This window comes from Somniosus microcephalus, chromosome 1, assembly GCF_052327205.1.
Source record: "Somniosus microcephalus isolate GS21.2 chromosome 1, FLI_Smic_1.0, whole genome shotgun sequence".
Classification (NCBI taxonomy): Eukaryota; Metazoa; Chordata; class Chondrichthyes; order Squaliformes; family Somniosidae; genus Somniosus; species Somniosus microcephalus.
The window spans coordinates 305664545-305689857 of record NC_140987.1 but is presented as its reverse complement, the minus strand read 5'-3'; positions in this window follow the sequence as shown (position 1 = coordinate 305689857).

Sequence of the window (25313 nt, the reverse complement as noted above, 5' to 3'; positions counted from 1 at the left end):
CGAAGAAGATTTGGTGCCGGGGAAGACCAGGCTCAATACTGGTTGAGACGAGGCTCGGTGCTGGGGACGACCAGGCTCGGTGCTGGGGAAGACGAGTCTCAGTACTGGGGAAGAATGCTCGGTGCTGGGGAAGACCAGTCTCAGTGCTGGGGAAGCATGCTCGTTGCTGGGGAAGACCTGGCTCGGTGGTGGGGTAGAGCAGGCTCGGTGATGGGGCAGACCAGCTCGATGCTGGGGTAGAGCAGGCTCCGTGCAGGGGAAGAGCATGCTCGGAACTGGGGAAGCAGCGTCAGTGCTGGGGAAGAGCAGGCTAGGTGCTGGGGAAGCAGGTTCGGTGCTGGGGAAGACCAGGCTCGGTGCTGGGGAAGACCAGGCTCGGTGCTGGGGAAGACCAGTCTCGGTGCTGGGGAAGACCAGGCTCGGTGCTGGGGAAGCAAGCTCAGTGCCGGCTCGGTGCTGGGGAAGACCTGGCTTGGTGCTGAGGAAGAGCAGGCTCGGTGCTGAGGAAGAACAGGCTTGATGCTGGTGAAGCAGGCTCGGTGCTGGGGAAGAGCAGATTCAGTGCTGGGGAAGATCAGGCTCGGAGCTGGGGAAGACCAGGCTTGCAGCTAGCGAAGCAGTCACGGTGTTGGGGAAGCTGGCTCGGTGCTGGGGAAGAGAAGTTACGGTGCTGGGGAATATCAGGCTTGGAGCTAGCGAAGCAGTCTCGGTGTTGGGGAAGCAGGCTCGGTGCTGGGGAAGATCAGGCTCGGTGCTGTGGAAGACGAGGCTCGTGCGGGGGAAGCAGGCTCTGTGCTGGGGAAGACCTGGCTCGGTGCTGGGGAAGAGCAGGCTCAGTGCTGGGGAAGCAGACTCATTGCTGTGGGAGCCCAGGCTCCGTGCTGTGGAAGATTAGGCTCGGTGCTGGGGAAGCTCAGGCTCGGAATTGGGGAAGCAGCGTCAGTGCTGGGGAAGAGCAGATTCGGTGCTGGGGAAGCTGGTTCGGTGCTGGGGAAGACCAGGCTCGGTGCTGGGGAAGACTAGGCTCGGTGCTGGGGAAGACCAGTCTCCGTGCTGGGGAAGACCAGGCTCGGTGCTGGGGAAGCTGGTTCGGTGCTGGGGAAGACCAGGCTCGGTGCTGGGGAAGACCAGGCTCGGTGCTGGGGAAGACCATTCTCCGTGCTGGGGAAGACCAGGCTCGGTGCTGGGGAAGCAAGCTCAGTGCTGGGGAAGAGCCGGCTCGGTGCTGGGGAAGAGCTGGCTTGGTGCTGAGGAAGACCAGGCTCGGTGCTGGGGAAGACCAGGCTCGGTGCTGGGGAAGACCAGTCTCCGTGCTGGGGAAGACCAGGCTCGGTGCTGGGGAAGCAAGCTCAGTGCTGGGGAAGAGCCAGCTCGGTGCTGGGGAAGAACAGGCTTGATGCTGGGGAAGCAGCCTCGGTGCTGGGGAAGAGCAGTTTCGGTGCTGGGGAAGATCAGGCTCGGTGCTGGGGAAGACCAGGCTTGGAGCTAGCGAAGCAGTCTCGGTGTTGGGGAAGCTGGCTCGGTGCTGGGGAAGAGAAGTTTCGGTGCTGGGGAATATCAGGCTTGGAGCTAGCGAAGCAGTCTCGGTGTTGGGGAAGCAGGCTCGGTGCTGGGGAAGATCAGGCTCGGTGCTGGGGAAGACCAGGCTCATGCGGGGGAAGTAGGCTCTGTGCTGGGGAAGACCTTGCTCGGTGCTGGAGACGACCAGACTCGGTGCTTGGGAAGCAGGCTCGGTGCTGGGGAATCAGTTTCCGTGCTGGGTAAGACCTGGCTCGGTGGTGAGGTAGAGCAGGCTCGGTGATGGGGCATACCAGGCTCGATGCTGGAGTTGGGCAATCTTGGTGCTGGGGAAGAGCAGGCTCGGAACTGGGGAAGCAGCGTCGGTGCTGGGGAAAAGCAGGCTCGGTGCTGGGGAAGAGCAGGCTCGGAACTGGGGAAGCAGCATCGGTGCTGGGGAAGAGCAGACTCGGTGCTGGGGAAGACCAGTCTCGGTACTGGAGAAGCAGGCTCATTGCTGGGGAAGACCAGGCTCGGTGCTGGGGAAAACCAGTCTCAGTGCTGGGGAAGACCAGGCTCGGTGCTGGGGAAGACCAGGCTTGGTGCTGGGGAAGACCAGGCACAATGCTGGCAAAGAGCAGGCTCGGTGCTGGGGAAGTCCAGGTTCGGTGCTGGGGAAGACCAGGCTTGGCACTGAGGAAGACCAGGTCGGTGCTGGGGAAGACCTGGCATCGTGCTGGGGAAGAGAAGGCTCGGTGCTGGGGAAGCAGGCTCGTTGATGCAGGAGCCCAGGCTCCGTGCTGTGGAAGATCAGGCTCGGTGCTGGGGAAGCGGACTCGGAACTGGTGAAGCAGCATCGGTGCTGGGGAAGAGCAGGCTCGGTGCTGGGGAAGCAGGCTCGGTGCTGGGGAAGATCAGGCTCGGTGCTGGGGAAGACCAGGCTCATGCTGGGGAAGCAGGCTCGGTGCTGGGGAAGACCTGGCTCGGTGCTGGGGAATACCAGGCTCGGTGATTGGTAAGACCAGGCTCGGTATTGGAGAAGCAGGCTCGTAGCTGGAGAAGACCAGGCTCGGTGCTGGGGAAGAGCAGATTTGGTGCTGGGGAAGCAGGCTCGTTGCTGGGGACGACTAGACTCGGTGTTGGGAAGATCAGGCACGGCGCTGGCGATGCAGGCTCGGTACTGGGGAAGCAGGCTCGGTGCTGGGGAAGACCAGGCTCGTGCTGGGGAAGCAGGCTCGGTGCTGGGGAAGACCTTGCTCGGTGCTGGGGAAGAGCAGGCACGGTGCTGGGGAAGCAGGCTCATTGCTGGGGAAGAGCAGGCTCGTTGCTGTGGAAGACAAGGCTCGGTGCTGGGTAAGCTGTTTCGGTGCAGGGGAAGCAGGCTCAGTGCTGGGGAAGGCCAGGCTCGGTGCCGGGGAAGCCCAGTATCGGAACTGGGTTGGCAGATTCGGTATGCGGAAGACCTGGTTCCGTGCTGGGGACGAGCAGGCTCAGTGCTAGGGAAGACCAGGCTCGGTGCTGGGGTGGCAGGCTCGGTGCTGAGGAGGACCAGGTTCGATGATGGGGAAGACAAGGCTCGGTGCTCGGGAATAACATGCTCAGTGCTGGGGAAAAACAGGCTCGGTGCTGGTGAAGCAGGCTCGGTGCTGGGGAAGACCAGGCTCGGTGCAGGGGAATTAGGCTCGGTGCTGGGGAGGAGCAGGCACAGTGCTGGGGAAGAGCAGGCTCGGTGCTGGGGAAGATCAGGCTCGGTGCTGGGGAAGACCAGTCTTGGAGCTGGCGAAGAAGTCTCGGTGTTGGGGAAGCAGGCTCGGTGCTGGGGTGGAGCAGGTTCGGTGCTGGGGAAGCAAGCTCAGTGCTGCGGAAGAGCAGGCTCGGTGCGGGGGAAGGTCAGGCTCGGTGTTGGGGAAGACCAGGCTTGGTGCTGGGGAAGAGCAGGCTCGGTGCTGGGGAAGCAGGTTCGTTGCTGGGAAGCCCAGGCTCCGTGCTGGGGGAGAGCAGGCTCGGTGCTGGGGAAGCGGGCTCGGAACTGGTGAAGCAGCGTCGGTGCTGGGGAAGCCCAGGCTCGGTGCTGGGGAAGCAGGCTCGGTGCTGGAGAAGACCAGGCTCGGTGCTGGGGAAGCAGGCTAGATGCTGGGGAAGACCTGGCTCGGTGATGGGAAAGCAGGCTCGGTGCTGTGGAAGAAGGTTCGGTGCTGGGGAAGACCATGCTCAATATTGGGTAAGACCAGTTTTGGTGCTGGGGAAGACCAGGCTCGGTGCTGGGGAATACCAGGCTCGGTGATGGGTAAGACCAGGCTCGGTGCTGGGGAAGAAAATGCTCGGTGCTGGGGAAGACCAGGCTCGGTATTGGAGAAGCAGGCTCGTTGCTGGAGAAGACCAGGCTCGGTGCTGGGGAAGAGCAGATTTGGTGCTGGGGAAGCAGGCTCGTTGCTGGGGACGACTGGACTCGGTTTTGGGGATTTTAATTATCATATTAACTGGACAAATCAAATTGGGCAGAGCAGCCTTGAGGAAGAGTTCATTGAATGTATTAGGGATGGGTTTCTTGAGCAGTATGTAACTGAACCGACCAGGGGGCAAGCAACCTTAGATTTGGTCCTGTGTAATGAGACAGGATTAATTAAAAATGTCCTAGTAAAGTATCCCCTTGGAATGAGTGACCATAACATGGTTGAGTTCCATATTCAATTAGAGGGTGAGAAGGTTGGATCTCAAACAAGCGTGCTGAGCTTGAATAAAGGAGACTATGAAGGTATGAGAGCGGAATTAATGAGAGTAGACTGGGAAAATAGATTAAAGGGTAAGACGGTACATGACCAGTGGTGTACATTTAAGGAGTTATTTTACAACTTCCAAAAAAAATATATTCCACTGAGGAAAAAAGGGTGTAAAAGAAAAGATAGCCATCCGTGGCTAAGTAAAGTAATTAAGGATAGTATCCGACTAAAAACAAGGGCATATAAGGTAGCCAAATCTAGTGGGAGGATGGAAGATTGGGAAGTCTTTAAAAGACAGCAAAAAATAACAAAAAGATTGATTAAGAAAGGGAAGATAGATTATGAAAGTAAATTAGCAAAATATATAAAAACAGACAGTAAAAGTTTCTATAGTTATATAAAAAGCAAAAGGGTGGCTAAAGTAAATGTTGGTCCCTTAGAGGATGAGACCGGGAAATTAATGGTGGGAAACATGGAGATGGCAAAAACACTGAACAATTACTTTGTATCAGTCTTTACAGTAGAGGACACTAAGAATATCCCAACACTGGACAAACAGGGGGCTCTAGGGGGGGAGGAACTAAATACAATTAAAATCACTAAGGAAGTGGTACTTGGTAAAATAATGGGACTCAAGGCGGATAAATCCCCTGGACCTGATGGCTTGCATCCCAGGGTTTTGAGGGAAGTAGCGGTAGGGATTGTGGATGCATTGGTAATAATTTTCCAAAACTCACTGGACTCAGCAAAGGTCCCGGCAGATTGGAAAACTGCTAATGTAACACCATTATTTAAAAAGGGTAGTAGGCAGAAGGCTGGAAACTATAGACCTGTTAGCCTAACATCTGTGGTTGGTAAAATGTTAGAGTCCATTATTAAGGAGACAGTAACGGGACATTTGGATAAACACAATTTAATAGGGCAAACTCAGCATGGTTTCATGAAGGGGAAGTCATGTTTAACAAATTTGCTTGAGTTTTTTGAGGAAGTAACATACAAGGTGGATAAAGGGGAACCAGTGGACGTAGTGTATTTAGACTTCCAAAAGGCATTTGATAAGGTGCCACACAAAAGATTATTGCTCAAGATAAAAAATCACGGGATTGGGGGTAATATTCTGGCATGGGTGGAGGATTGGCTCTCGAACAGAAAGCAGAGAGTTGGGATAAATGATTCGTTCTCAGATTGGCAACCAGTAACTAGTGGTGTTCCGCAGGGGTCAGTGCTGGGTCCCCAACTCTTTACAATCTATATTAACGATTTGGAGGAAGGGACCGAGTGTAACATATCAAAGTTTGCAGATGATACAAAGATGGGACGGAAAGTAGTGAGTGAGGAGGACATAAAAAACCTGCAAAGGGACATAGACAGGCTAAGTAAGTGGGCAGAGATTTGGCAGATGGAATACAATACTGGAAAGTGTGAAGTTATGCACTTTGGCAGGAAAAATCAGAGAGCAAGTTATTATCTTAATGGCAAGAAACTGGAAAGTACTGTAGTACAAAGGGATCTGGGGGTCCTGGTGCACGAAACTCAAAAAGTTAGTATGCAGGTGCAGCAAGTGATCAAGAAGGCCAATGGAATGTTGGCTTTTATTGCTAGGGGGTTGGAATATAAAAACAGGGAGGTATTGCTGCAGTTGTACAAGGTATTGGTGAGGCCGCACCTGGAATACTGCATACAGTTTTGGTGTCCATACTTAAGAAAGGACATACTTGCTCTCGAGTCAGTACAAAGAAGGTTCACTCGGTTAATCCCGGGGATGAGGGGGTGGTCATATGAGGAGAGGTTGAGTAGATTGGGACTCTACTCATTGGAGTTCAGAAGAATGAGAGGCGATCTTATTGAAACATATAAGATTGTGAAGGGGCTTGATCGGGTGGATGTGGTGAGGATGTTCCCAATGATGGGTGAAACTAGAACTAGGGGGCATAATCTTAAAATAAGGGGCAGCTCATTCAAAACTGAGATGAGGAGAAACTTCTTCACTCAGAGGGTGGTAGGTTTGTGGAATTTGCTGCCCCAGAAAGCTGTGGAAGCTACATCATTAAATAAATTTAAAACAGAAATAGATAGTTTCCTAGAAGTAAAGGGAATAAAGGGTTACGGGGAGCGGGCAGGAAATTGGACATGAGTCTGGGTTCGGAATGGTCATGGCCCTGTGGGTAGTGGAGCGGGCCCAGGGGCCGTGTAGCCTTGTTCTGCTCCTACCGTGTTCTAATTCTGTTAGATTTCAGGAGATGGTTTTATTCCTGTTCCTGGCTGGGGTGGAGATCGCCTTTACAGAAGGTAAGTACTGTAGAAAAAAAGGGACAGAGTGATCTCCTGGAAGAATTTCGATCGCCTAGATGGGTCGGAGAGGAATTTCCCAGATTTTTTTCTCCCAAATTGGCCATTGGGTCTTTATCTGGTTTTTCGCCTCTCCCGGGAGATCACATGGGTTCGGGTGGATGCAGAGTGATAGAAGATTTGAGGTTAGGATCAGATCAGCCATGATCTTATTGAATGGTGGAGCAGGCTCGAGGGGCCGATTGGCCTACTCCTGCTCCTATTTCTTATGTTCTTATGTTCTTATGATCAGGCACGGCGCTGGTGAAGCAGGCTCGGTACTGGGGAAGCAGGATCGGTGCTGGTGAAGCAGGCCCGGTGCTGGGGAAGCATGCTCGGTGCTGGGGAAGCAGTCTCAGTGCTGGGGCAGAGCAGGCTCGGTGCTGGGGATGACCAGACTCGGTGCAGGGGAATCGGGCTCGGTGCTGGGGAAGAGCAGGCTCGGTGCTGGGGAAGACCAGGCTCGGTAATGGGGAAGACCAGGCTCAGTGCTAACGAAGAGCAGGCTCGGTGCTGGGGAAAACCAGTCTCGGTGCTGGGGAAGACCAGGCTCGGTGCTGGGGAAGACCAGGCTCAGTGCTGGCGAAGACCAGGCTCAGTGCTGGTGAAGAGCAGGCTCGGTGCTGGGGAAGAGCTGACTTGCTGCTGGGGAAGCAGGCTCGGTGCTGGGGAACACCAAGCTCTGTGCTGGGGAAGAGCAGGCTTGGTGCTGGGGAAGTACAGGGTCGGTGCTGGGGAAGAGCAGTTTCGGTGCTGGGGTAGCATGCTTGGAGCTGGGGAAGACCAGGCTCGGTGCTGGGGAAGACCAGGTTCGGTGCTGGGGAAGACCAGGCATGGCACCGAGGAGGAGCAGGATCGGTGCTGGGGATGACCAGGTTCGGTGCTGGTGAAGCAGGCTCGGTGCTGCGGAAGAGCATGCTCGGTGCTGGGGACGACCAGACTCGGTGCTGGGGAAGCGGGCTCGGTGCTGAGGAAGAGCAGGCTCGGTGCGGGGGATGAGCAGACTCAGTGCTGTGGAAGACCAGGCTCGTGCTGGGGAAGCCGGCTCAGAGCTGGGGAAGACCTGGCTTGGTGGTGGGGTAGTGCAGGCTCTCTTCTGGGGAAGTGCAGTTTCGGTGCTGGGGAAGACCAGGCTCGGTGCTGGGGAAGAGCAGACTCAGTGGTGGGGAAGCACAGGCTTGGTGCTGGGGAAGACCAGGCTCGATGCTGGTGAAGACCAGTCTCACTACTGGGGAAGCATGCTCGGTGCTGGGGAAGAGCAGGCCCGGTGCTGGGGAAGACCAGGCTCGGTGGTGGGGAAGAGCAGGCTCGGTGATGGGGCAGACCAGTCTTGATGCTGGGGTAGAGCAGGCTCGGTGTTGGGGAAGAGCAGGTTCGGAACTGGGGTTGCAGCGTCGGTGCTGGGGAACAGCAGGCCCGGTGCTGGGGAAGCAGGCTCGATGCTGGGGAAGACCAGGCTCGGTGCTGGGGAAGACCAGGCTCTGTGCTGGGGACGACCAGGCTCGGTGCTGGGGAAGACCAGTCTCGGTGCTGGGGAAGTGGGTTCCGTGCTGGCGAAGAAGATTTGGTGCCGGGGAAGACCAGGCTCAATACTGGTTGAGACGAGGCTCGGTGCTGGGGACGATCAGGCTCGGTGCTGGGGAAGACCAGTCTCAGTACTGGGGAAGAATGCTCGGTGCTGGGGAAGACCAGTCTCAGTGCTGGGGAAGCATGCTCGTTGCTGGGGAAGACCTGGCTCGGTGGTGGGGTAGAGGAGGCTCGCTGATGGGGCAGAACAGCTCGATGCTGGGGTAGAGCAGGCTCCGTGCTGGGGAAGAGCAGGCTCGGAACTGGGGAAGCAGCGACAGTGCTGGGGGAGAGCAGGCTAGGTGCTGGGGAAGCAGGTTCGGTGCTGGGGAAGACCAGGCTCGGTGCTGGGGAAGACCAGGCTCGGTGCTGGGGAAGACCAGTCTCGGTGCTGGGGAAGACCAGGCTCGGTGCTGGGGAAGCAAGCTCAGTGCCGGCTCGGTGCTGGGGAAGACCTGGCTTGGTGCTGAGGAAGAGCAGGCTCGGTGCTGAGGAAGAACAGGCTTGATGCTGGTGAAGCAGGCTCGGTGCTGGGGAAGAGCAGTTTCGGTGCTGGGGAAGATCAGGCTCGGAGCTGGGGAAGACCAGGCTTGCAGCTAGCGAAGCAGTCACGGTGTTGGGGAAGCTGGCTCGGTGCTGGGGAAGAGAAGTTTCGGTGCTGGGGAATATCAGGCTTGGAGCTAGCGAAGCAGTCTCGGTGTTGGGGAAGCAGGCTCGGTGCCGGGGAAGATCAGGCTCGGTGCTGGGGAAGACGAGGCTCATGCGGGGGAAGCAGGCTCTGTGCTGGGGAAGACCTGGCTCGGTGCTGGGGAAGAGCAGGCTCAGTGCTGGGGAAGCAGACCCATTGCTGTGGGAGCCCAGGCTCTGTGCTGTGGAAGATTAGGCTCGGTGCTGGGGAAGCGGGCTCGGAACTGGTGAAGCAGCATCGGTGCTGGGGAAGCTCAGGCTCGGTGCTGTGGAAGTCCAGGCTCGTGCTGGGGAAGCAGGCTCGGTGCTGGGGAAGAGCAGGATCGCTGCTGGGGAAGCAGGCTCATTTTTGGGGAAGAGCAGGCTCGTTGCTGGGGAAGACAAGGCTCGGTGCTGGGTAAGCAGGTTCGGTGTTGGGGAAGCAGGCTCGGTGCTGGGGAAGACCAGGCTCGGTGCCGGGGAAGCCCAGTATCGGTGCTGGGGTGGCAGATTCGGTATGCGGAAGACCAGGTTCGGTGCTGGGGACGAGCAGGCTCGGAGCTAGGGAAGACCAGACTCGGTGCTGGGGTAGCAGGCTCGGTGCTGAGGAGGACCAGGTTCGATGATGGGGAAGCAGGCTCGGTGCTGGGGAGGAACAGGCTCAGTGCTGGGAAAGAGCAGGCTCGGTGCTGGGGAAGATCAGGCTCGGTGCTGGGGTAGACCAGGCTTGGAGCTGGCGAAGCAGTCGCGGTGTTGGGGAAGCAGGCTCGATGCTGGGGGGGAGCAGGCTCGGTGCTGGGGAAGCAAGCTCAGTGCTGCGGAAGAGCAGGCTCGGTGCGGGGGAAGGTCAGTCTCGGTGCTGGGGAAGACCAGGCTCGTGCTGGAGAAGCAGGCTCGGTGCTGGGGATGACCTGGCTCGGTGCTGGGGAATTGCAGGCTCGGTGCTGGGGAAGCAGGCTCGTTGCTGGGAAGCCCAGGCTCCGTGCTGGGGGAGACCAGGCTCGGTGCTGGGGAAGTGGGCTCGGAACTGTTGAAGCAGCGTCGGTGCTGGGGAAGACCAGGGTCGGTGCTGGGGAAGCAGGCTCGGTGCTGGAGAAGAGCAGGCTCGGTGCGGGGGAAGCAGGCTCGGTGCTGGGGAAGACCTGGCTCAGTGAAGGGGTACAGCAGGCTCGGTAATGGGGCAGACCAGGCTCGATGCTGGGGTAGATCAGGCTCGGTGCTGGGGAAGAGCAGGCTCCGAACTTGTGAATCAGTGTCGGTGCTGGGAAGAGCAGTCTCGGTGCTGGGGAAGAATATGCTCGGTGTTGGCTGGGGAAGAGCAGGCTCGGTGTTGGAGAAGACCAGGCTCGGTACTGGGGAAGAGCAGACTTGATGCTGGGGAAGCAGGCTCGGTGCTGGGGAAGCAGGCTCGGTGCTGGGTAAGACCAGGCTTGGTGCTGGGAAAGCAGGCTCGGTGCTGGGGAAGCAGGCTCGGTGCTGGGTAAGACCAGGCTCGGTGCTGGGGAAGCAGGCTCGGTGCTGGAGAAGACCAGGCTCGGTGCTGGGGAAGAGCAGGCTCGGTGCTGGTAATGAGCAGGCTCGGTGCTGGAGAAGCAGGCTCTGTGCTGGGAAAGCAGGTCTCGGTGCTAGGATAGAGCTGGCTCGTTGCTGGGGAAGCAGGTTCGGTGCTGGGATAGAGCAGGCCCGGCGCTGGGGAAGACCAGACTCGGTGCTGGAGAAGACCAGACTCGGTGCTCATGAATAGCATTCTCAGTGCTGGGGAAGACCAGTCACGGTGCTGGGGAAGTGGGCTCGATGCTGGGGAAGACCAGTCTCAGTACTGGGGAAGAATGCTCGGTGCTGGGGAAGACCAGTCTCAATGCTGGGGAAGCCTGCTCGGTGCTGGGGAAGACCTGGCTCGGTGGTGGGGTAGAGCAGGCTCAGTGATGGGGAAGCCTGCTCGGTGCTAGGGAAGACCTGGCTCGGTGGTGGTGTAGAGCAGGCTCCGTGCTGGGGAAGAGCAGGCTCGGAACTGGGGAAGCAGCGGCAGTGCTGGCGAAGAGCAGGCTCGGTGCAGGGGAAGCAGGTACCGTGCTGGGGAAGCAAGCTCAGTGCCGGCTCGGTGCTGGGGAAGACCTGGCTTGGTGCTGAGGAAGAGCAGGCTCGGTGCTGAGGAAGAACAGGCTTGATGCTGGTGAAGCAGGCTCGATGCTGGGGAAGAGCAGTTTCGGTGCTGGGGAAGATCAAGCTCGGAGCTGGGGAAGAGCAGGCTTGCAGCTAGCGAAGCAGTCTCGGTGCTGGGGAAGAGAAGTTTCGGTACTGGGGAATATCAGGCTTGGAGCTAGCGAAGCAGTCTCAGTGTTGGGGAAGCAGGATCGGTGCTGGGGAAGATCAGGCTCGGTGCTGGGGAAGACTAGGCTCGTGCGGGGGAAGCAGGCTCTGTGCTGGGGAAGACCTGGCTCGGTGCTGGGGAAGAGCAGGCTCAGTGCTGTGGAAGCAGGCTCATTGCTGTCGGAGCCCAGGCTCCGTGCTGTGGAAGATTAGTCTCGGTGCTGGGGAAGCGGGCTCGGAACTGGTGAAGCAGCATCGGTGCTGGGGAAGCTCAGGCTCGGTGCTGGGGAAGACCAGGCTCGTGCTGGGGAAGCAGGCTCGGTGCTGGGGAAGACTTGGCTCGGTGCTGGGGAAGAGCAGGCTCGGTGCTGGGGAAGCAGGCTCATTGTTGGGGAAGAGCAGGCTCGTTGCTGGGGAAGACAAGGCTCGGTGCTGGATAAGCAGGTTCGGTGTTGGGGAAGCAGGCTCGGTGCTGGGGAAGACCAGGCTCGGTGCCGGGGAAGCCCAGTATCGGTGCTGGGGTGGCAGATTCGGTATGCGGAAGACCAGGTTCGGTGCTGGGGACGAGCAGGCTCGGTGCTAGGGAAGAACAGACTCGGTGCTGGGGTAGCAGGCTCGGTGCTGAGGAGGACCAGGTTCGATGATAGGGAAGCAGGCTCGGTGCTGGGGAGGAACAGGCTCAGTGCTGGGAAAGAGCAGGCTCGGTGCTGGGGAAGATCAGGCTCGGTGCTGGGGTAGACCAGGCTTGGAGCTGGCGAAGCAGTCGCGGTGTTGGGGAAGCAGGCCCGATGCTGGGGAGGAGCAGGCTCGGTGCTGGGGAAGCAAGCTCAGTGCTGCGGAAGAGCAGGCTCGGTGCGGCGGAAGGTCAGTCTCGGTGCTGGGGAAGACCAGGCTCGTGCTGGAGAAGCAGGCTCGGTCCTGGGGATGACCTGGCTCGGTGCTGGGGAAGTGCAGGCTCAGTGCTGGGGAAGCAGGCTCGTTGCTGGGAAGCCCAGGCTCCGTGCTGGGGGAGACCAGGCTCGGTGCTGGGGAAGTGGGCTCGGAACTGGTGAAGCAGCGTCGGTGCTGGGGAAACCCAGGGTCGGTGCTGGGGAAGCAGGCTCGGTGCTGGAGAAGACCAGGCTCGGTGCGGGGGAAGCAGGCTCGGTGCTGGGGAAGACCTGGCTCAGTGATGGGGTAGAGCAGGCTCGGTAATGGGGCAGACCAGGCTCGATGCTGGGGTAGAGCAGGCTCGGTGCTGGGGAAGAGCAGGCTCGGAACTGGTGAATCAGTGTCGGTGCTGGGAAGAGCAGGCTCGGTGCTGGGGAAGAACATGCTCGGTGTTGGCTGGGGAAGAGCAGGCTCGGCGCTGGGTAACACCAGGCTCGGTGCTGGGGAAGACCAGGCTCGGTGCTGGGGAAGACCAGTCTCGGTGCTGTGGAAGCAGGCTTGGTGTTGGGGAAGACCTGCCACGAAGCTGGGGTAGAGCAGGATCGGTGCTGTGGAAGAGCAGGCTCGGAACACGGGAAGCAGCGTCGGTGCTGGGGAAGAGCAGGCTCGGTGCTGGGGATAAAGGCTCGGTGCTGGGGAAGACCAGGCTCGTTGTTGGGGAAGACCAGGCTCAGTGCTGGAGAAGCAGGCTCGGTGCTGGGGAAGAATGGTTGGTGCAGGTGAAGCAGGCTCAATACTGGGTAAGACCAGGTTCGCTGCTGGGGAAGACCAGGCTCGGTGCTGGGGAAGAGCAGGCTCGGTGCTGGGTAAGACCAGGCTCGGTGCTTGGGAAGAGCAGGCTCGGTACGGGGGAAGCAGGCACGTTGCTGGGGAAGACCAGGCTCGGTGCTGAGGAAGACCAGGCTCAGTGCTGGTGAAGACCAGGCTCGGTGCTGGGGAAGACCAGGCTCGGTGATGGAGAAGACCAGGCTCAGTACTGGGGAAGAGCAGACTTGGTGCTGGGGAAGCAGGCTCGGTGCTGGGGAAGCAAGCTCGGTGCTGGGGAAGCAGGCTCGGTGCGGGGTAAGGCCAGGCTTGGTGCTGGGAAAGCAGGCTCGGTGCTGGGGAAGCAGGCTCGGTGCTGGGTAAGACCAGGCTCGGTGCTGGGGAAGCAGGCTCGGTGCTGGAGAAGACTAGGCTCGGTGCTGGGGAAGAGCAGGCTCGGTGTTGGGGTGACCAGACTCGGTGCAGGGGATGCAGGCTCTGTGCTGGGAAAGCAGGTCGCGGTGCTAGGATAGAGCTGGCTCGTTGCTGGGGAAGCAGGTTCGGTGCTGGGATAGAGCAGGCCCGGCGCTGGGGAAGACCAGACTCGGTGATACATAGATACATAGAAGATAGGAGCAGGAGTAGGCCATTCGGCCCTTCGTGCCTGCTCCGCCATTTAATGAGATCATGGCTGATCCTTTCATTCAGTATCCCGTCCCCGCCTTCTCTCCGTAACCCTTAACCCCTTTTGCCCGTAGAAATATATCTAATTCCCTCTTAAATATATTTAATGAGCTGGCGTACACTGCCCTCTGTGGCAATGAGTTCCACAGGTTCACCACTCTCTGAGTGAAGAAATTCCCCCTCATCTCTGTCCTAAATGGTTTAGCCCTTATCCTTAAATTATGTCCTCTAGTTCTGTTCTCACCCGCCAAGGGAAACATTCCTTCTGCATCCAGTCTGTCTAGACCTGTCAGAATTTTATACACTTCTATGAGGTCCCCTCTCAATCTTCTAAACTCCAGTGTGTACATCCCTAAACTACATAGTCTCTCCTCATAGGTCATTCCCGCCATTCCTGGTATCAGCCTGGTGAATCGCCGCTGCACCCCCTCCATGGCAAGAACATCCTTCCTCAGATGAGGCGACCAAAACTGTACACAGTACTCGAGGTGTGGTCTCACCAGTGCCCTGTACAGCTGCAGCAAGGTATCCCTGTTCCTGTATTCTAACCCTTTTGCTATGAAGGCCAGCATACCGTTTGCCTTCTTGACCGCCTGTTGCACCTGCATGCTCGCCTTCAGTGACTGGTGTACAAGAACACCCAGGTCTCTCTGTACTTCCCCCTCTCCCAATCTATTGCCATTTAAATAATAATTTGCCCTCCCGTTCCTGCACCCAAGGTGGATAACTTCGCACTTGTCCACATTATAGTGCATCTGCCATTTATCCGCCCAATCGCCCAGTCTGTCCAAATCGCTCTGGAGCTTCCTGGTCTCTTCCTCTGAGCCCACCCCCCCTCCTAGTTTAGTGTCGTCTGCAAATTTGGAAATGCTGCATCCGACTCCCTGATCCAGGTCATTAATGTAAATTGTGAACAGCTGGGGGCCCAGGACAGATCCCTGTGGTACCCCACTTGTTACTGCCTGCCATTCAGAAAATGAGCCGTTTATTCCAACTCTCTGTTTTCTATCTGACAGCCAGTTCCCTATCCACGCCAAAACTTTCCCCTTTATCCCATGAGCCTCAATTTTCCATGCTAATCTTTTATGTGGGACCTTATCGAAGGCCTTTTGGAAGTCCAGGTACACCACATCTACTGGCTCTCCCCCATCTATTCTACCAGTTACTCCCTCAAAAAATTCCAATAGATTAGTCAAGCACGATTTACCCTTTGTAAATCCATGTTGACTCTGTCCTATCCTGTCCCCATTTGCTAAGTGCTCCGCTATTTCATCCTTAATGATGGACTCCAGCATTTTGCCCACAACTGATGTAAGGCTTACAGGTCTGTAATTACCTGCTTTTTCCCTACCCCCCTTTTTGAATAGTGGGGTAACGTTAGCTACCCTCCAATCCATCGGCACTGTTCCCGAGTCTAATGAATTCTGAAAAATCATCCTTAGTGCATCCGCTATCTCTAGGGCCACCTCCTTCAGTACCCTAGGATGCATGTTATCAGGCCCTGGGGATTTGTCCACCTTCAATCCCTTTAGCTTCCTTAACACCATATCCTTAGAGATATTGATTTGCGTCAGTTCCTCCTTTGCCAATGTCCCTATTTTTCCCGATATCCCAGGGAGGTTTTTTGTGTCTTCCTTCGTAAAGACTGACCCAAAGTATGCATTTAGTTGATCTGCCATTTCCTTATTTCCCATTATATATTCCCCCGTATCTGACTGCAATGGACCAACTTTGGTTTTCACCAGTCTTTTCCTTTTGATATACTTATAAAAGCTTTTGGAGTTAGTTTTTATATTTTCCGCCAGCTTGTTTTCGTAAGCTATTTTGCCCCTCTTGATTATGCCCTTTGCCCTGATGGAGAAGACCAGACTCGGTGCTCATGAATAGCATGCTCAGTGCTGGGGAAGACCAGTCACGGTGCTGGGGAAGTGGGCTCGATGCTGGGGAAGACCAGTCTCAGTACTGGGGAAGAATGCTCGGTGCTGGGGAAGACCAGTCTCAGTGGTGGGGAAGCATGCTCGGTGCTGGGCAAGACCTGGCTCAGTGGTGGTGTAGAGCAGGCTCAGTGATGGGGAAGAGCAGGCTCGGAACTGGGGAAGCAGCGTCAGTGCTGGGGAAGAGCAGGCTCGGTGCAGGGGAAGCAGGTTCAGTGCTGGGGAAGACCAGGCTCGGTGCTGGGGAAGACCATGCTCGGTGCTGGGGAAGACCAGTCTCGGTGCTGGGGATGACCAGGCTCAGTGCTGGGGAAGCAGGCTCGGTGCTGGGGAAGACCTGGCTCGGTGGTGGCGTGGAGCAGGCTCGGTAATGGGGCAGACCAGGCTCGATGCTGGGGTAGAGCAGGCTCGGTGCTGGGGAAGAGCAGGCTCGGAACTGGGGAAGCAGCGTCGGTGCTGGGGAAGAGCAGGCTCGGTGCTGGGGAAAATGGCTCAGTGCTGAGGAAGAGCAGGCTCGGTACTGGGGAAGAAAAGTCTCGGTGCTGGGGAAGACCAGGCTCGGTGCTGGGGAAGCAAGCTCAGTGCTGGGGAAGAGCCGGCTCGGTGCTGGGGAAGAGCTGGCTCGGTTCTGAGGAAGATCAGGCTCGGTGCTGGGGAAGACCAGGCTTGGAGCTAGCGAAGCAGTCTCGGTGTAGAGTAAGCAGGCTCGGTGCTGGGGAAGATCAGGGTCGGTGCTGGGAAAGACCAGGCTCGTGCTGGGGTAGCAGGCTCAGTGCTGGGGAAGACCTGGCTCGGTGCTGGGGAAGAACAGGCTCGGTGCTGGGGAAGCTGGCTCGTTGCTGCGGAAGCCCAGGCTCCGTGCTGGGGAAGACCAGGCTCGGTGCTGGGGAGGACCTGGATCAGTGGTGGGGTAGAGCAGGCTCGGTAATTGGGCAGACCAGACTCAATGCTGGGGTAGAGCAGGCTCGGTGCTAGGGATGAGCAGGCTCAGAACTAATGAAGCAGTGTCGGTGCTGGGGAAGAGCGGGCTCGATGCTGGGGAAGACCAGGCTCGGTGCTGGGGAAGAACAGGTTTGGTGCTGTGGAAGCAGGCTCGGTGCTGGGGAAGACCTGGCTCGGTGGTGGGGTAGATCAGGGTCAGTAATGGGGCAGACCAGGCTCGATGCTGGGGTAGAGCAGGCTCGGTGCTGGGGAAGAGCAGGCTCGGAACTGGGGAAGCAGCGTCGGTGCTGGGGAAGAGCAGGCTCGGTGCTGGGGCAGCAGGCTCGGTGCTGAGGAAGAGCAGCCTTGGTACTGGGGAAGACCAGGCTCGGTGCTGGGGAAGCAGGCACGGTGCTGGGGAAGAAGGGTTGGTGCAGAGGAAGCAGGCTCAATATTGGGTAAGGCCAGGTTCGGTGGTGGGGAAGAACAGGCTTGGTGCTGGAGAAGAGCAGGCTCAGTGCTGGGGAAGAGCAGGCTCGATGCTGGGTAAGACCAGGCTTGGTGCTGGGGAAGACCAGGCTCGGTGCTGGGGAAGACCAGGCTTGGTGCTGGGGAAGACAAGGCTCAGTGCTGGGGAAGCAGGCTCGGTGCTGGGGAAGACCTGGCTCAGTGGTGGGGTAGAGCAGGCTCGGTGATGGGGCATACCAGGCTCGATGCAGTGGTAGAGCAGGATCGGTGCTGGGGAAGAGCAGGCTCGGAACTGGGGAAGCAGCGTCGGTGCTGGGGAAGAGCAGGCTCGGTGCTGGGGAAGAAGGCTGGGTGCTGAGGAAGAGCAGGCTCGGTACTGGGGAAGTCCAGGCTCGGTGCTGGCGAAGACCAGGCTCGGTGCTGGGGAAGACCAGTCTCGGTGCTGGGGAAGCAGGCTCGGTGCTGGGGAAGAAAGGTTGGTGCAGGGGAAGCAGGCTCAATACTGGGTAAGACCGGGTTCGTTGCTGGGGAAGACCAGGCTCGGTGCTGGGGAAGAGCAGGCTCGGTGCTGGGTAAGACCAGGCTTGGTGCGTGGGAAGAGCAGGCTCGGTACTGGGGAAGCAGACTCGTTGCTGGGGAAGACCTGGCTCGGTGCTGAGGATGACCAGGCTCGGTGCAGGGGAAGAACAGGCTCGGTGCTGGGGAAGACCAGGCTCGGTGCTGGGGAAGAGCAGGCTTGGTGCTGGGGAAGCAGGCTCGGTGCTGGGGAAGCAGGCTCGGTGCTGGGGAAGCAAGCTAGGTGTTGGGGAAGCAGGCTCCGTGCTGGGTAAGGCCAGGCTCGGTGCTGGGGAAGCAGGCTCGGTGCTGGGGAAGCAAGCTAGGTGTTGGGGAAGCAGGCTCCGTGCTGGGTAAGGCCAGGCTCGGTGCTGGGGAAGCAGGCTCGGTGCTCGGGAAGCAGGCTCGGTGCTGGGGAAGAAGGCTGGGTGCTGAGGAAGAGCAGGCTCGGTACTGGGGAAGTCCAGACTCGGTGCTGGCGAAGACCAGGCTCGGTGCTGGGGAAGACCAGTCTCAGTGCTGGGGAAGCAGGCTCGTTGCTGGGGAAGAAAGGTTGGTGCAGGGGAAGCAGGCTCAATACTGGGTGAGACCGGGTTCGTTGCTGGGGAAGACCAGGCTCAGTGCTGGGGAAGAGCAGGCTCGGTGCTGGGTAAGACCAGGCTTGGTGCGTGGGAAGAGCAGGCTCGGTCCTGGGGAAGCAGGCTCGTTGCTGGAGAAGACCTGGCTCGGTGCTGAGGATGACCAGGCTCGGTGCTGGGGAAGAACAGGCTCGGTGCTGGGGAAGACCAGGCTCGGTGCTGGGGAAGAGCAGACTTGGTGCTGGGGAAGCAGGCTCGGTGCTGGGGAAGCAAGCTAGGTGTTGGGGAAGCAGGCTCCGTGCTGGGTAAGGCCAGGCTCGGTGTTGGGGAAGCAGGCTCGGTGCTCGGGAAGCAGGCTCGGTGCTGGGTAAGACCAGGCTCGGTGCTGGGGAAGAGCAGACTCGGTGCTGTGGAAGCAGGCTCAGTGCTGGGGAAGCAGGCTCGGTGCTGGGGAAGCAAGCTCGATGCTGGGGAAGCAGGCTCAGTGCTAGGGAAGCAAGCTCGGTGCTGGGGAAGCAAGCTCGGTGCTGGGGAAGCAAGCTCGGTGCTGGGGAAGCAGGCTCGGTGCTGGGAAAGCAGGTCGCGGTGCTAGGATAGAGCTGGCTCGTTGCTGGGGAAGCAGGTTCGGTGCTGGGATAGAGCAGGCCCGGCGCTGGGGAAGACCAGACTCGGTGATGGAGAAGACCAGACTCGGTGCTCATGAATAGCATGCTCAGTGCTGGGGAAGACCAGTCACGGTGCTGGGGAAGTGGGCTCGATGCTGGGGAAGACCAGTCTCAGTACTGGGGAAGAATGCTCGGTGCTGGGGAAGACCAGTCTCAGTGGTGGGGAAGCATGCTCGGTGCTGGGCAAGACCTGGCTCAGTGGTGGTGTAGAGCAGGCTCAGTGATGGGGAAGAGCAGGCTCGGAACTGGGGAAGCAGCGTCAGTGCTGGGGAAGAGCAGGCTCGGTGCAGGGGAAGCAGGTTCAGTGCTGGGGAAGACCAGGCTCGGTGCTGGGGAAGACCATGCTCGGTGCTGGGGAAGACCAGTCTCGGTGCTGGGGATGACCAGGCTCAGTGCTGGGGAAGCAGGCTCGGTGCTGGGGAAGACCTGGCTCGGTGGTGGCGTGGAGCAGGCTCGGTAATGGGGCAGACCAGGCTCGATGCTGGGGTAGAGCAGGCTCGGTGCTGGGGAAGAGCAGGCTCGGAACTGGGGAAGCAGCGTCGGTGCTGGGGAAGAGCAGGCTCGGTGCTGGGGAAAATGGCTCAGTGCTGAGGAAGAGCAGGCTCGGTACTGGGGAAGAAAAGTCTCGGTGCTGGGGAAGACCAGGCTCGGTGCTGGGGAAGCAAGCTCAGTGCTGGGGAAGAGCCGGCTCGGTGCTGGGGAAGAGCTGGCTCGGTTCTGAGGAAGATCAGGCTCGGTGCTGGGGAAGACCAGGCTTGGAGCTAGCGAAGCAGTCTCGGTGTAGAGTAAGCAGGCTCGGTGCTGGGGAAGATCAGGGTCGGTGCTGGGAAAGACCAGGCTCGTGCTGGGGTAGCAGGCTCAGTGCTGGGGAAGACCTGGCTCGGTGCTGGGGAAGAACAGGCTCGGTGCTGGGGAAGCTGGCTCGTTGCTGCGGAAGCCCAGGCTCCGTGCTGGGGAAGACCAGGCTCGGTGCTGGGGAAGTGGGCTCAGAACTGGTGAAGCAGCGTCGGTGCTGGGGAAGAGCAAGCTCGGTGCTGGGGAAGCAGGCTCGGTGCTGGGGATGAGCTGGCTCGGTGTTGGGGAGGACCAGGCTCGGTGCTGGGGAAGACCAGGCTCGGTGCTGGGGAGGACCTGGATCAGTGGTGGGGTAGAGCAGGCTCGGTAATTGGGCAGACCAGACTCAATGCTGGGGTAGAGCAGGCTCGGTGCTAGGGATGAGCAGGCTCAGAACTAATGAAGCAGTGTCGGTGCTGGGGAAGAGCGGGCTCGATGCTGGGGAAGACCAGGCTCGGTGCTGGGGAAGAACAGGTTTGGTGCTGTGGAAGCAGGCTCGGTGCTGGGGAAGACCTGGCTCGGTGGTGGGGTAGATCAGGGTCAGTAATGGGGCAGACCAGGCTCGATGCTGGGGTAGAGCAGGCTCGGTGCTGGGGAAGAGCAGGCTCGGAACTGGGGAAGCAGCGTCGGTGCTGGGGAAGAGCAGGCTCGGTGCTGGGGCAGCAGGCTCGGTGCTGAGGAAGAGCAGCCTTGGTACTGGGGAAGACCAGGCTCGGTGCTGGGGAAGCAGGCACGGTGCTGGGGAAGAAGGGTTGGTGCAGAGGAAGCAGGCTCAATATTGGGTAAGGCCAGGTTCGGTGGTGGGGAAGAACAGGCTTGGTGCTGGAGAAGAGCAGGCTCAGTGCTGGGGAAGAGCAGGCTCGATGCTGGGTAAGACCAGGCTTGGTGCTGGGGAAGACCAGGCTCGGTGCTGGGGAAGACCAGGCTTGGTGCTGGGGAAGACAAGGCTCAGTGCTGGGGAAGCAGGCTCGGTGCTGGGGAAGACCTGGCTCAGTGGTGGGGTAGAGCAGGCTCGGTGATGGGGCATACCAGGCTCGATGCAGTGGTAGAGCAGGATCGGTGCTGGGGAAGAGCAGGCTCGGAACTTGGGAAGCAGCGTCGGTGCTGGGGAAGAGCAGGCTCGGTGCTGGGGAAGAAGGCTGGGTGCTGAGGAAGAGCAGGCTCGGTACTGGGGAAGTCCAGGCTCGGTGCTGGCGAAGACCAGGCTCGGTGCTGGGGAAGACCAGTCTCGGTGCTGGGGAAGCAGGCTCGGTGCTGGGGAAGAAAGGTTGGTGCAGGGGAAGCAGGCTCAATACTGGGTAAGACCGGGTTCGTTGCTGGGGAAGACCAGGCTCGGTGCTGGGGAAGAGCAGGCTCGGTGCTGGGTAAGACCAGGCTTGGTGCGTGGGAAGAGCAGGCTCGGTACTGGGGAAGCAGACTCGTTGCTGGGGAAGACCTGGCTCGGTGCTGAGGATGACCAGGCTCGGTGCAGGGGAAGAACAGGCTCGGTGCTGGGGAAGACCAGGCTCGGTGCTGGGGAAGAGCAGGCTTGGTGCTGGGGAAGCAGGCTCGGTGCTGGGGAAGCAGGCTCGGTGCTGGGGAAGCAAGCTAGGTGTTGGGGAAGCAGGCTCCGTGCTGGGTAAGGCCAGGCTCGGTGCTGGGGAAGCAGGCTCGGTGCTGGGGAAGCAAGCTAGGTGTTGGGGAAGCAGGCTCCGTGCTGGGTAAGGCCAGGCTCGGTGCTGGGGAAGCAGGCTCGGTGCTCGGGAAGCAGGCTCGGTGCTGGGGAAGAAGGCTGGGTGCTGAGGAAGAGCAGGCTCGGTACTGGGGAAGTCCAGACTCGGTGCTGGCGAAGACCAGGCTCGGTGCTGGGGAAGACCAGTCTCAGTGCTGGGGAAGCAGGCTCGTTGCTGGGGAAGAAAGGTTGGTGCAGGGGAAGCAGGCTCAATACTGGGTGAGACCGGGTTCGTTGCTGGGGAAGACCAGGCTCAGTGCTGGGGAAGAGCAGGCTCGGTGCTGGGTAAGACCAGGCTTGGTGCGTGGGAAGAGCAGGCTCGGTCCTGGGGAAGCAGGCTCGTTGCTGGAGAAGACCTGGCTCGGTGCTGAGGATGACCAGGCTCGGTGCTGGGGAAGAACAGGCTCGGTGCTGGGGAAGACCAGGCTCGGTGCTGGGGAAGAGCAGACTTGGTGCTGGGGAAGCAGGCTCGGTGCTGGGGAAGCAAGCTAGGTGTTGGGGAAGCAGGCTCCGTGCTGGGTAAGGCCAGGCTCGGTGTTGGGGAAGCAGGCTCGGTGCTCGGGAAGCAGGCTCGGTGCTGGGTAAGACCAGGCTCGGTGCTGGGGAAGAGCAGACTCGGTGCTGTGGAAGCAGGCTCAGTGCTGGGGAAGCAGGCTCGGTGCTGGGGAAGCAAGCTCGATGCTGGGGAAGCAGGCTCAGTGCTAGGGAAGCAAGCTCGGTGCTGGGGAAGCAAGCTCGGTGCTGGGGAAGCAAGCTCGGTGCTGGGGAAGCAGGCTCGGTGCTGGGTAAGACCAGGCTCGGTGCTGGGGAAGAGCAGACTCGGTGCTGTGGAAGCAGGCTCAGTGCTGGGGAAGCAGGCTCGGTGCTGGGGAAGCAAGCTCGATGCTGGGGAAGCAGGCTCAGTGCTAGGGAAGCAAGCTCGGTGCTGGGGAAGCAGGCTCAGTGCTGGGGAAGCAGGCTCGGTGCTGGGGAAGCAAGCTCGGTGCTGGGGAAGCAAGCTCGGTGCTGGGGAAGCAGGCTCGGTGCTGGGTAAGACCAGGCTCGGTGCTGGGGAAGCAGGCTCAGTGCTGGAGAAGACAAGGCTCAGTGCTGGGGAAGAGCAGGCTCGGTGCTGGGGATGACCAGACTCGGTGCAGGGGAAGCAGGCTCTTTTCTGGGGAAGCAGATCTCGGTGCTAGAATAGAGCTGGCTCGTTGCTGGGGAACCAGACTCGGTGCTGGGGAAGACCAGGCTCGGTGCTCGGGAATAGCATGCTCAGTGCTGGGGAAGACCAGTCTCAGTACTGGGGAAGCATGCTCGGTGCTGGGGAAGACCAGTCTCGGTGCTGGGGAAGCATGCTCGGTGCTGGGGAAGACCTGGCTCGTTAATGGGGTAGAGCAGGCACGGTGATGGGGCAGACCAGCTCGATGCTGGGGTAGAGCAGGCAACGTGCTGGGGAAGAGCAGGCTCGGAACTGGGGAGGGAGCGTCAGTGCTGGGGAAGAGCAGGCTCCATGCTGGGGAAGCAGGTTCGGTGCTCGGGAAGCCCAGGCTCCGTGCTGGGCAAGCAGGCTCGGTGCTGAGGAAGAACAGGCTCGGTGCTTAGGAAGAACAGGCTCGGAGCTGGGGAAGACCAGGCTCGGTGCTGGGAAAGCAGGCTCAGTGCTGATAATGAGCAGATTCAGTGCTGGGGAAGCAGGTTCGGTGCTTTGGAAGAACAGGCTCAGTGCTGGTGAAGGCCAGGCTCGGTGCTGAGGAAGAACAGGCTTGGAGCTGGGGAAGACCAGGCTTAGTGCTTGGAAAGCAAGCTCGATGCTGGTGAAAAGCAGACTCAGTGCTGGGGATAACAAGGCTCAGTGCTGGGGAAGACCAGTCTCGGTGCTGGGGAAGTGGGTTCGATGCTGGGGAAGACCAGTCTCAGTACTGGGGAAGCATGCTTGGTGCTGGGGAAGACCAGTCTCGGTGCTGGGGAAGCATGCTCTGTGCTGGGGAAGATCAGGCTCGGTGCTGGGGAAGAGCAGGCTCGGATCTTTGGAAGCAGGCTCAGTGCATTGAAAGACCAGGCTCGGTGCTGGGGAAGATTGGCTCGGTGCTGGAGAAGCAAGCTCAGTGCTGGGGAAGAGCCGGCTCGGTAGTGGGGAAGACCTGGCTTGGTGCTGAGGAAGACCAGGCTCAGTGCTGAGGAAGAACAGGCTCGGTGCTGGGGAAGAGCAGGCTCGGAGCTTGGAAAGCAGGCTCAGTGCATTGAAGGACCATGCTCGGTGAAGTGGAAGACCAGGCTCGGTAGTGGGGAAGCAAGCTCAGTGCTGGGGAAGAGCAGGCTCAGTGTTGGGGAAGCAGGCTCGGTGCTGGGGAAGCAGGCTTGGTGCTGGTGAAGATCAGGCTCGGTGCTAGGGAAGACCAGGCTCGTGCTGGGGAAGCAGGCCCGGTTCTGGGGAGGACCTAGGCAAGGTGCTGGGGAAGAGCAGGCTCGGTGCTGGGGAAGCAGGCTCTTTGCTGGGGAAGAGCAGGCTCGTTGCTGGGGAAGACAAGGCTCGGTGTTGGGGAAGCAGGTTCGGTGCTGGGGAAGCAGGCTCAGTGCTGAGGAGGAGCAGGTTCGATGATGGGGAAGACCAGGCTCGGTGCTCGGGAATAGCATGCTCAGTGCTGGGGAAGGCCAGGCTCGGTGCTGGTGAAGCAGGCTCGGTGCTGGGGAAGACCAGTCTCGGTGCTGGGGAAGCATGCTCGGTGCTGGAAAAGAACTGGCTCGGTGGTGGGGTAGAGCAGGCTCGGTGATGGGGCAGACCAGCTTGATGCTGGGGTAGAGCAGGCTCCGTGCTGGGTAAGACCAGGCTTGTTGCTGGGGAAGACCAGGCTCGGTGCTGGGGAAGACCAGGCTTGGTGCTGGGGAAGACAAGGCTCAGTGCTGGGGAAGCAGGCTCGGTGCTGGGGAAGACCTGGCTCAGTGGTGGGGTAGAGCAGGCTCGGTGATGGGGCATACCAGGCTCGATGCAGTGGTAGAGCAGGATCGGTGCTGGGGAAGAGCAGGCTCGGAGCTGGGGAAGCAGCGTCGGTGCTGGGGAAGAGCAGGCTCGGTGCTGGGGAAGAAGGCTGGGTGCTGAGGAAGAGCAGGCTCGGTACTGGGGAAGTCCAGGCTCGGAGCTGGCGAAGACCAGGCTCGGTGCTGGGGAAGACCAGTCTCAGTGCTGGGGAAGCAGGCTCGGTGCTGGGGAAGAAAGGTTGGTGCATGGGAAGCAGGCTCAATACTGGGTAAGACCGGGTTCGTTGCTGGGGAAGACCAGGCTCGGTGCTGGGGAAGAGCAGGCTCGGTGCTGGGTAAGACCAGGCTTGGTGCGTGGGAAGAGCAGGCTCGGTACTGGGGAAGCAGGCTCGTTGCTGGGGAAGACCTGGCTCGGTGCTGAGGATGACCAGGCTCGGTGCAGGGGAAGAACAGGCTCAGTGCTGGCGAAGATAAGGCTCGGTGCTGGGGAAGAGCAGGCTTGGTGCTGGGGAAGCAGGCTCGGTGCTGGGGAAGCAGGCTCGGTGCTGGGGAAGCAAGCTAGGTGTTGGGGAAGCAGGCTCCGTGCTGGGTAAGGCCAGGCTCGGTGCTGGGGAAGCAGGCTCGGTGCTGGGGAAGAAGGCTGGGTGCTGAGGAAGAGCAGGCTCGGTACTGGGGAAGTCCAGACTCGGTGCTGGCGAAGACCAGGCTCAATGCTGGGGAAGACCAGTCTCAGTGCTGGGGAAGCAGGCTCGTTGCTGGGGAAGAAAGGTTGGTGCAGGGGAAGCAGGCTCAATACTGGGTGAGACCGGGTTCATTGCTGGGGAAGACCAGGCTCAGTGCTCGGGAAGAGCAGGCTCGGTGCTGGGTAAGACCAGGCTTGGTGCGTGGGAAGAGCAGGCTCGGTACTGGGGAAGCAGGCTCGTTGCTGGAGAAGACCTGGCTCGGTGCTGAGGATGACCAGGCTCGGTGCTGGGAAAGAACAGGCTCGGTGCTGGGGAAGACCAGGCTCGGTGCTGGGGAAGAGCAGACTTGGTGCTGGGGAAGCAGGCTCGGTGCTGGGGAAGCAGGCTCGGTGCTGGGGAAGCAAGCTAGGTGTTGGGGAAGCAGGCTCCGTGCTGGGTAAGGCCAGGCTCGGTGCTGGGGAAGCAGGCTCGGTGCTCGGGAAGCAGGCTCGGTGCTGGGTAAGACCAAGCTCAGTGCTGGGGAAGAGCAGACTCGGTGCTGTGGAAGCAGGCTCAGTGCTG